Source organism: Struthio camelus, chromosome 1 (genome assembly GCF_040807025.1).
Source record: "Struthio camelus isolate bStrCam1 chromosome 1, bStrCam1.hap1, whole genome shotgun sequence".
Classification (NCBI taxonomy): Eukaryota; Metazoa; Chordata; class Aves; order Struthioniformes; family Struthionidae; genus Struthio; species Struthio camelus.
The window spans coordinates 105,841,857-105,852,731 of record NC_090942.1 but is presented as its reverse complement, the minus strand read 5'-3'; the positions used below and the strand labels follow the sequence as shown (position 1 = coordinate 105,852,731).

The 10,875-nt window shown below is 48.6% G+C and overlaps 1 protein-coding gene across 4 annotated transcripts in view; it reads left to right on the top strand.

Annotated features, from left to right (window-relative positions):
* Window positions 1–6,626: 6,626 nt before the first annotated feature.
* Window positions 6,627–10,875, top strand: part of STYXL2 (serine/threonine/tyrosine interacting like 2) — a 37,584-nt gene continuing 33,335 nt past the window's right edge. For 3 of the 4 annotated variants that reach the window (XR_011134790.1, XR_011134797.1, XM_068909587.1), the window contains exons 1-2: window positions 6,627–6,761; window positions 6,867–10,863. The gene's annotated coding sequence lies outside the window, so the exon portion shown is untranslated. The remainder of the gene's footprint in view (window positions 6,762–6,866; window positions 10,864–10,875) is intronic. The other variant, XR_011134791.1, reaches the window with a different exon arrangement.

Here is a 10,875-nt window from a genome sequence, read left to right as displayed (position 1 = left end):
CTGGGAAGTTCTAGCTAGGTGGGGCTGCTGCTAACGAGCTCTCTGGGCTGCCCTGGTCAGAGGGAGTTGGGGCTTTTGTTTCAGGTGGCTCCTGATTGGGTGGGTCAAGCACCCTTGTGAGTCACTGCTAGGCAGAGGCCTATATAAGAGCCAGGCCTAGAGCGCAGCTCCCAGAGCGCAGCCAACAGAGGCAGCGAACAGACGCAGCAGTTTGCGCAGAAGGGCGCCAGGAGGCAAAGAAGGCACCTCTCCATTTTGCACATTTTGCACAGTGGTGTGTCCTTCCCCGGGGCATGGTCATGACACGCCGCAGAGCACGTTCCCCAGTGGCTGCGGGAGGTGCTGCATCGGCTGTGTCTGAGGCCTCAACCCAGACAGACCCTCAGACAGCAGATGCAGCTCTGCAGGTGTCAGGTTGCGGGGAGTGCCTGGGGCCTCTCCGTGAGGCCTGGGCTGACAGTCAGCTCTCCTGTGTGAGGTGTGCTGGGGTTGACCAGTTGCGTCACCAGATCAAGGAGTTACGGGAGGAGGTTAGTAGGCTGCGTAGCATCCGAGAGGATGAGCGGGAGATTGACAGGGCGTTCTCCGAGACTGTTCAGCTCCGGGAGTCCCCAGCCCCCACTGCAGTGGAGTTGTCAGAGGGCTCAGCACCGTGTGTAAAGGTGCATCATAACGCTGTTGAAGAGGGCTGGAAGCTGGTGACCTCTCGCAGAAGGAGAAAGGCTCTTGCTCCTCCTCAAGACTTACCCTTGAAGAACAAGTTTAGCGCCCTCCAAGCCGAGGAGGAGCTGGGCACGGCTCCAAGGGAGGCAACTGGCCTGGCAGACCCTGTGCCGTGCAGGAACCCCCGGAAGAAATGGCGAGTGATTGTTGTGGGTGACTCCCTGCTGCAGGGGACAGAGGCACCTATCTGCTGACCTGACCTCTTGTCCAGAGAGGTTTGCTGCCTGCCAGGGGCTCGAATAAGAGATGTCGTGGAAAGACTGCCAAGGCTTGTCCACGCGTCGGACTACTACCCTCTGCTGATCTTCCATGTGGGTGCTAATGACACGAAAGGCAAATTGGAAACCATCAAACGGGACTTCAGAGCTCTGGGAATGGTGGTGAAGGGTCTGGGAGCCCAGGTTGTTTTCTCCTCAATCTTGCCTGTGAGGGGAAAGGACAGGAGGAGGAGTAGACGAGTTTTCCAAGTTAACAGCTGGCTGCGCCACTGGTGTTGGCAACAGGGCTTAGGTTTCTATGACCATGGGACCCTGTTTGAAGATCAACAGCTGATGGGGAGCAGTGGGATCCACCTTACCAAGCAGGGCACGCGTGTCTTTGCCAACAGATTGGCCAGCCTGGTACAGAGGGCTTTAAACTAGGCAAGATGGGGGAAGGGGAGTGGTATAGTGGCAGGGGAGTCAGTAAAACACCGCTCAAGTCAGGATGCCTCCAGTGGGTGCATACAACCAGGGGAGACAGCATGGGACATGGCTATGGAGGATCCTCTTGCACCTCTCCTGGGAAGCCTGCGTGCTTGACTGGCTCTCTCAAATGCCTGTATACCAATGCACGCAGCGTGGGGAATAAGCAGGAAGAGTTAGAGATCTGTGTGCGGTCGCAGGGCCGTGATCTCATTGCAGTGACAGAGACATGGTGGGATAGTTCACATGACTGGGATGCTGTCATGGATGGCTATGTGCTTTTTAGGAAAGACAGGCCAGGAAGGCGAGGTGGTGGAGTTGCTCTTTATGTGAGGGAGCAGCTAGAATGTATGGAGCTCTGCCTCGGGGTGGATGAAGAGCAAGTTGAGAGCCTATGGGTAAGGACTAAAGGGTAGGCTAACATGGGTGACTACAGTGGTGGGGGTTTACTACAGGCCACCTGATCAGGAAGAGGAAGTCAATGAGGCCTTCTACAGACAGCTGGAAGTAGCCTCACAATCACAGGCCCTGGTTCTCATGGGAGACTTCAACCACCCTGACATCTGCTGGGAAGACAGCACAGCTAGGCACAAACAGTCAAAGAGGTTCCTGCAAAGCATTGATGATAATTTCTTGACTCGGGTGGTGGAGACGCCAACGAGGAGAGGTGCAATGCTAGACCTTGTACTAACGAACAAAGAAGGTCTAGTTGGAGAGGTGAAGGTTGGGGGCAGCCTTGGCTGCAGAGACCATGAGATGGTGGAGTTCAGGATCCTACGAGGAGGGAGCAGGGCAATGAGTAGGATTGCAACCCTGGACTTCAGGAGAGCTGACTTTGGCCTCTTCAGGGACCTACTTAGGGGACTCTCATGGGGTAGGGCCCTAGAAGGAAGAGGGGTCCAAGAAAGCTGGTTAATATTCAAGCGTCACTTCCTCCAGGCTCAGGATCAGTGCATCCCTCTGAGGAAGAAGTCGAGCAAAGCGGGCAGGAGACCTGCATGGTTGAGCAAGGAACTCCTGGCAAAACTCCAGCAGAAGAAGGAAGTGTACAGAATGTGGAAAAGGGGACAGGCCACTTGGGAGGAATACAGAGACGTTGTCAGAGCGTGCAGGGATGCGACAAGGAAGGCTAAGGCCCAGTTGGAATTAAATCTGGCAAGGGATGTCAAGGACAACAAGAAGGCCTTCTTCAAATACATCAATAGCAAAAGGAAGACGAGGGAAAACGTGGGCCTGCTGCTGAATGGGGCAGGTGCCCTGGTGACAAAGGATACAGAGAAGGCAGAGTTATTGAATGCCTTCTTTGCTTCCGTCTTCACTGCTAAGGCCAGTCCTGAGGAATTCCAGACCTTGGAGGCAAGAGAGGAAGGCTGGAGAAAGGAAGACTCTCCCTTGGTTGAGGAGGATCAGGTTAGAGATCTTTTGTCCAAACTTGACATCCATAAATCGATGGGCCCCGATGGGATGCACCTACGAGTGCTGAGGGAGCTGGCGGATGTTATCGCTAGGCCACTCTCCATCATCTTGGAAAGAATACAGAGATCAGGAGAGGTGCCTGAGGACTGGAAGAAAGCCAGTGTCACCCCAGTCTTCAAAAAGGGCAAGAAGGAGGAGCCAGGAAACTACAGGCCTGTCAGCCTCACCTCCATCCCTGGAAAAGTGATGGAACAGCTCCTCCTGAAGGTCATCACTAAGCATCTGGAGGACAAGAAGGTGATCAGGAGTAGTCAGCATGGATTCACCAAAGGGAAATCATGCTTGACCAATCTGATAGCCTTCTATGACGGAATGACTGGCTGGGTAGATGAGGGGAGAGCAGTGGATGTTGTCTTTCTGGACTTCAGCAAGGCTTTTGACACTGTCTCCCATCACATCCTCCTAGGTAAGCTCAGGAAGTGTGGGCTAGATGAGTGGACGGTGAGGTGGCTTGAGAACTGGCTGGATGGCCGAGCTCAGAGGGTTGTGGTGAATGGCGCAGAGTCAAGTTGGAGGCCTGTGGCTAGTGGTGTCCCCCAGGGGTCAGTCCTGGGCCCAGTCTTGTTCAATATATTCATCAATGACCTGGAGGAAGGCACAGAGTGGACCCTCAGCAAGTTTGCTGATGATACTAAGGTGGGAGGAGAGGCTAACACACCAGAAGACTGTGCTGCCGTTCCGAGGGACCTGGACAGGCTGGAGAGGTGGGCGGAGAGGAACCTCATGAAGTTCAACAGAGGCAAGTGCAAGGTCCTGCACCTAGGCAGGAATAATCCCCTGCACCAGTACAGGCTGGGGGTTGACCTGTTGGAAAGTAGCTCTGCAGAGAAGGACCTGGGAGTGCTGGTGGACAACAAGTTAAGCATGAGCCAGCAGTGTGTCCTTGTGGCCAAGAAGGCCAATGGTCTCCTGGGGTGCATTAGGCAGAGTGTTGCCAGCAGGTGGAGGGAGGTGATCCTGCCCCTCTCCTCAGCCCTGGTGAGGCCTCACCTGGAGTACTGTGTCCAGTTCTGGGCTCCCCAGTACAAGAGAGACATGGCACTCCTGGAGAGAGTCCAGCGGAGGGCTACCAAGACGATTAGAGGGCTGGAGCACCTCTCCTAGGAAGAAAGACTGCAAGAGCTGGGCCTGTTCAGCCTGGAGAAGAGAAGATTGAGAGGGGATCTCATCAACGTGTACAAGTATCTGAAGGGGGAGTGTCAAGAGGATGAGGCCAGCCTCTTCTCCGTGGTGCCCAGCAACAGGACAAGAGGCAATGGGCAGAAACTGAACCACAGGAAGTTCCATCTGAACCTGAGAAAAAACTTCTTCACTGTGAGGGTGACAGAGCATTGGAACAGGTTGCCCAGAGGGGTGGTGGAGTCTCCTTCCCTGGAGATATTCAAAACCCGTCTGGAGGTGATCCTGGGCAATATGCTCTAGGTGACCCTGCTTGAGCAGGGAGGTTGGACTAGATGATCTCCAGAGGTCCCTTCCAACCTAAACGATTCTGTGATTCTGTGATTCTGTGACTGAAGAATAAAAGGAGGACTCCTGGCAGCTCAGGCAAATAGCTGACATTATACTTAATTGAGTGCAGCTGGCTAGCATGTCTTCCAAACTCTTCACTACCAGAAAGGTAGTGAAGGCGGCAAGGGATGTCTCTGCTGGAATAGTCGTCTATGCTCCATTTCTAGTTATTTGAGAGAAAGAGGTGCTTTTAGGGCATGAGTGATCATTTTAGGCATCTTAGAAAGAGGGTTCATGTCTTCAGGCATCATTTTCAGATAAAATGAATCATTCTCATAATGCACTGATGATATTGATTAATTCTCTATTGATTTTAAAGGAAGGCTACCTCAAAAGTGTGTGTCTACAGTGTGGATGCTTGTGTTTAGTCCAGTGAAACAGATTTGGATCTTGGTCTTGTGCTGACTCCATTCTTGTCTGTTAGAGAAGGAAATTGTAGCTGACAGACTTATGCTAAGCTGAAGCTGACTCTTGCTTAGCATAAGTGTCTGACGTAGATGAAACCTGCAGGCCTTAAGGCCAAACTGTCCATGAACTCGAGAAGCATTGCTGGCAATGTAACCGACAAAAGCCAGCTAATGAAAATATGAAACCAGTTAATGAGAATTTAGAACAGGATAGAGAAGACAAATGGGATGCACCGGAGTTGTGGTTGACCCTTGAGAAGATAAGGGACTGTGGTAAACAAGGTTATGGCAACCAGCCTGGGATGTAGGCCAGGACCTGTTAGGAGGAGAGAGACACCAATCAGAAGGAGAGAGACCAACGACTCAGTAAAAAAGATTGGAGGAGACCTTCACTGGCAGTCAGGGAAATAAGACTGTAAAGGCTGTAATTACCCCAGAATTTCTTTGTTCGAGGTCCCTCCTCAGAGGCACCCAGCTCGAGCTGTTACTATACTGTACCGTCATTTAAATAAATAGTTAATTTTGCTGTTATACGTGCATGAGACTCTGCTCCTTGGAGACCTAGCGTCAAACTGTTCCCATAACATGCTTCATAAGCCTGTCAAAAGCCATGCTAGGTTTCATCATACTTCCAAGGTAATGAAACTTGTGACTGATTGATTGAATATCAAATCCCTCTGATAGAAAGGACAGTCTATACTTCTGTACTCGATAAATAACATCAGTTCTCTTCAAATTGGCCATTAGCACAAAGCAAATTAAAGCACATCAGAATACAGAAACTGTATTCTTTGACAGTGAGGACAGGCTGTTGAAAGATCACAGAATCACAGAGCGGTTTAGGCTGGAAGAGACCTCTGGAGATCATCTAGTCCAACCCCCCTGCTCAAGCAGGGTTGCCTAGAGCACATTGCCCGAGACTGTGTCCAGACAGTTTTTGTGTATCTCCAAGGAAGGAGGCTCCACAACCTCTCTGGGCAACCTGTCCAGTGCTCAGTCACCCTCACAGAAAAGAAGTTTTTCCTCATGTTCAGATGGAGCTTCCTGTGTTTCAGTTTCTGCCCGTTGCCTCTCATCCTGTCACTGGGCACTGCTGAAAAGGGTCTGGCTCCACCTTGTTTACACCTTCCCTTCAGATATTTGTACACATTGATAAGATTCCCCCCGCAGTCCTCTCTTCTCTGGGCTGAGCAGTCCTAGCTCTCTCAGCCTCTCATATGTCAGGAGCTCCAGTCCCTTAATAATCTTAGTGGCCCTTTGCTGGACTTCCCCCAAAATGTCCATGTCTCTCTTGTACTGTGGAGTCCATAACTGGACCCAGCACTCCAGGGGAGGCCTCACCAGGGCTGAGTAGAGGGGCAGGATCACCTCCCTCCACCTGCTGGCAATGCTCTTCCTAAGGCAACCCAGGAGACCATCAGCCTTCTTGGCCACTAGGGCACATTGCTGCCTCATGGTCCGCTTGCTGTCCGCCAGGACTCCCAGGTCCTTCTCGGCAGAGCCCCTTTCCAGCAGGTCAGCCCCCAGCCTGTCCTGGGGCACGAGGTTAGTCCTCCCCAGGTGCAGGACCCCGCACTTGCCTTTGTTGAACTCCAGGAGGTTCCTCTCCGCCCGTCTCTCCAGCCTGTCCAGGTCCCTCGGAATGGCAGCACAGCCCTCTGGGGTACCGGCCACGCCTCCCAGCTTTGTAACATCAGCAAGCTTGCTGAGGGCGCACTCTGTGCCTTCCTCCAGGTCACTGATGAATACGTTGAACAAGACTGGAGCCAGTACTGACCCCAGGATACACCACTAGTTACTGGCCTCCAACTAGACTCTGCGCCACTGATCACAACCCCCTGAGTCCTGCCATTCAGCCAGCTCTCAGTCCACCTCACTGTCTGCTCATCCAGCCTGCGCTCTTCTTGAGCTTATCTTTGAGGATGTTACAGGAGACAGTGTCCAAAGCCTTGCTGAAGTCCAGGTAGACAACATCCACTGCTCTGCCCTCATCTACCCAGCCAGTCGTTCCATCCTAGAAGGCTTTCAGGTAATCTGCAATGAAAAATCTATTTGTCCTGCTCTGTAGGTCTCAACTTTGATAAACTCCGAGCATTTAGAGTTGGCAAGGCCGCTGAACAGATTGGAGAGATTTTTTGAAAAAGAGCCTACTAACTCCTACTACTTAAGATGGGAACAAAGCTGGGTCAAGGTCAGTAATCTCCTTTCTCATCTTGGGAGCCCACAAGGATGAGGTTCTTAAGTTTATGCCTCCTTTAAAGACTCTAAGACAATAACGAGGTCTTTGTGACTTTATCCCACGGCCTTCAAGAAGAGACATGAAGGATCTTTACTCTAGCTTACACACTTTTGGTTTTGTTCCCATTTAACATTTTAACTGAACCTGATGAATATAGAAAGTGACAGAAATGCCATCAGCGTACACCATCTGCCCATACTTCATCTGGTAATTCATAATTCTCTACATGAAAACTTTGAACATTCACTGAAAGATGTCGGTTGCAGTCACTAACAGATATCATACCAGCTTGGTAAGCTTGCCATTATCCTCTTCACAGAAATGAGATTTCCACTATCATTTGTACAGTTTCTGTTCCCTCGTTTCTCCTCAATAGTTTCAAAACCCGCTTGCTTGATTTCAGCTGACCTTGACAGATGGGTAGCGATCTTAAAGGTGTGAAGTTCCTTTCGGTTTCATAAAAATCAGCAGCTGGAAGAGGAGGGAAATCTAAACTGATGGTACCTCTTGGGCATTAATCATTCTCTTCCATTCCAAGAATCTGTGGTTGAGCAACCAATGCATGCTAACTATTGTCTGTCTCATCTTTTGCACAGCCGAACAGGGAACTGTGGAATAGAGGGAAGTCACAGGGGCAAGAGCTGATGGCCGCATGAGGAATGTTTGTTGTGCTGTGGACAGCCTGGACTGCCAGACACACATCCATTGGAAAAGAGGCTTGTTAATACCACTGCTCATGTAATAACTTGGGTAGCTTGGGATTTTGTCTATTTTCCTAACTTCAACAAATGGCTAGTAAGAAAAATAAGTAGACGGAACTTGCAGAATTAAGCTGAAAACAATGCTTGTAACAGTTGATTCTCAAATACCTAGAGCAGCTCTGAGTTTAGTAACCTTACTGTCTAAAAGATGGTATGTGGTTTTTGTTAATGCTAAAGAAATGCATTATTTTCACATACATTTGTCATTTAAATTGTAGAAGTAATAAGGTATGTCTTCTCCAACTGCATTGGAATGTATCTTGTTCCATTATGCTGGGGAGGAGTGAGAGAGACTGGCTGTTGCCTAGTGGTCTGTAACTTGGAAAGGCTGCCTTAATTGGTGTCAGTGCTGAAATATTGGTGCTAGCTTCACTGTGGGAATAGTTTTACCCTGTCTCTATCAGCCATTCAGTTGCATTATAAGTAAATAAGTTGGTGCTGAGATTGATAATGCCCTTTTTGTTTTGGAGACTTAGCTAAGTAAGACTGTTTTCCCAGCATATGCTTCACCATCCTGATGATTACATAAATCTCATATTAAGCCACTTGTTTAGATGCACTTTATTTAGTGCTTTTGTTAGTTATTTAGGCCTAGAGTGGAAAGGGTATTAAGGCACTTAATTCTGTCACTCCTTCCTCACAGTTCTTTGTTCTGGGTCTCAGGAGTTCTTGATAAATGCAGGAGGCAAACGTGCAATTTATCTCTTGGAAGTCTGTAGATCTGCCCTTTTGCTGATGGTACCCAAACAGAAAGACTGAGTCCACTGACAATTTTAAGAGATTTTAATTTTAAGTTTGTTTTTGTGTTGACTTTCCTTCCTTGTCTAATATGAGCTGCAAAACTCATACCATAGATTCACTAAACTCATAGACATGGACATCACAGTTAAAAGCACTGCCATAAGTATCTGTAACATTGCCAAAGCCTTGCCATAAGCCTACTTTGGCTCACACAGGCCTATGCCTTAGCATAGGCTGACGCATGTGGACTTCCTCATCACTCACCTCTTGTGCAATATAAACCCTTAAACTCTTGTTTTTGCTGATAGCTACAGCTGTAGGAAATCTTTTTGCTGATTTTTGGAGATTATTATTAGCTCATTTAAATGAAACTGCTGTTGACATGAAAAGCTTTGATACAAAACTAGGATGGCTTCATTGTCCTGCCAAATATACATAATCTGATAAGGTGCGTATATAAAAGCTAATGAGGATTAATGTATAGGTAGCATAATACTAACACTAGAAAAGACAGTAACTCCTCTTTAAGAAGAGAGAGGAAGAACCTTCTATGAAGATCTCATCTCCTCCACCAAGAGGACAGCACCTGGCCATGTTCAGTTTGGATGAATCTGCAACAGGTATATTGATCACCAATGACAGATATCAAGCCAATTACATCTTGTTATTTTCTTTGAAGTTTCTGTGCTATATATGCTCATTAGCAAAGATTTCTAGCGTCCTTGCCTCTTGTTTTGAACAGTCATCTTGTTCTCATAAAGCAACAACTTGTAATAAGCAGTGAGGAAGAGCTGCCAGTCTACTGACGGGCCATGTATTCTCCACAAGTTTGTAGCACATGCAGATGCTGTCTGCATCTCTACATGTGAACAGTCATGGTGGGCACAGCAGGGCTTTCAAGTCTCTCCATCATCCACTGCTGCAGTTGTATCCTGAAAGATGCAAGAACAGGATTTTCAGAAGCAGCTGAGTGACTTACAAGCTGGATGTCTATGGTATGTGTGCTTCTGCAACATTCTGATGCTTTGAAAACTCAATTCTCCAATAATAAGGGTGCTCATAGGCAGACTTCCTGAGATCATTTCCTGCCTCAAGTGGTAGCAGTTAATAAGCACACATGCTGCATTGCATTGTAGAAGTGATAGAGGCCTAAGGGCTTTCTTGGCTAAAAATTGCACTGCGCAGAGGAGACAGCTCTAGGATCAATACAAGCCATCCTCTTTTGGTACATGAAACTATTAGGATCTGTCCAAACCTGTAATCAGTAATCCATTTCTCCCTTTGGTGTGACACCCACGATGCAGTATACCACTTTCTCTTGTTCCTGCTTGCCCACTCCAGTAACTCAATTAAATAGACAAGTCTGGGCTATGTGTGCACAAAGACATGAGTGCCTGATTCATGGCTCTTCCCTGCCATGATGTGGCATCCCTGCAGATGTGTCCCCATCCCCATGTGGGGATGCAACATTGAAGTAAGAGGCAAGGAGGGATGCACCCCTCCCCTCAGCATTACACAGTAGCAAGTGTATCTGTGGTATGAGATAGGTTAGTCCTCTTTTCTACTTCCATTCTTCTTTGCTTGTTTGTGAAAGAAATCAGCAATCAGATGTCATCGCATGATTCGGAACAGGAGCCACTAGTAAGATAAATAACACTTAGGCTTTCATCTGGTTCTGCCCTGGACTGTCCTGGTCTGTGAGCTTTGCTGGGGAGTCAGCCAATTGGCAGTGGAGGTTTTTTGTTTGAAAACACTTAAGGGGAGGATGCAGTGTTCCTTATTCTTAACTCTTCTAAAAAGGAAGATCAGCTAATGTCACTTGCTGCTAGTGAGTTTGGAGTGGCTTATCCCACACTACATTTCGCAAGGACCTTAAGAGGTCATACCAGCATTTCAGATTGTGCCTAGTGGGCTGCCAGTGGCCTGGGAGCTCCCTGCGAGCAGAGGTTCATTCTCTCTGGCTCTGGATGGTTCTCTGAGAGCCTTCTATGACGGGAAAATGTCGGAGGATCCAGCCCACAGTAGGGAAAGAGTTAAATGCTTGACCAACTGCAATCTATGAGGCACTGAATTCTTTCCCCATGCAATCCAGCAGCCAGTGTCAGGACAACACTATATTTAGAAAGCTGATAAAGGTTTGGTGCTGACAGTTGTCCTGCCCGCTGATGAAGAAGCCACAGAGAGAGAGAGAGAGAGAGGGCAGCTGATTTCTCTCTCCCTAATACTATTCCCTGCCAAATTTCCTGCCCTCTTTACTGGACTCCTTCACTGTGCCTCAGACAGGAATCTACCAATTTTCCAGCAGAGTCTTCTACATACTGACGGTAAGTGCTGTT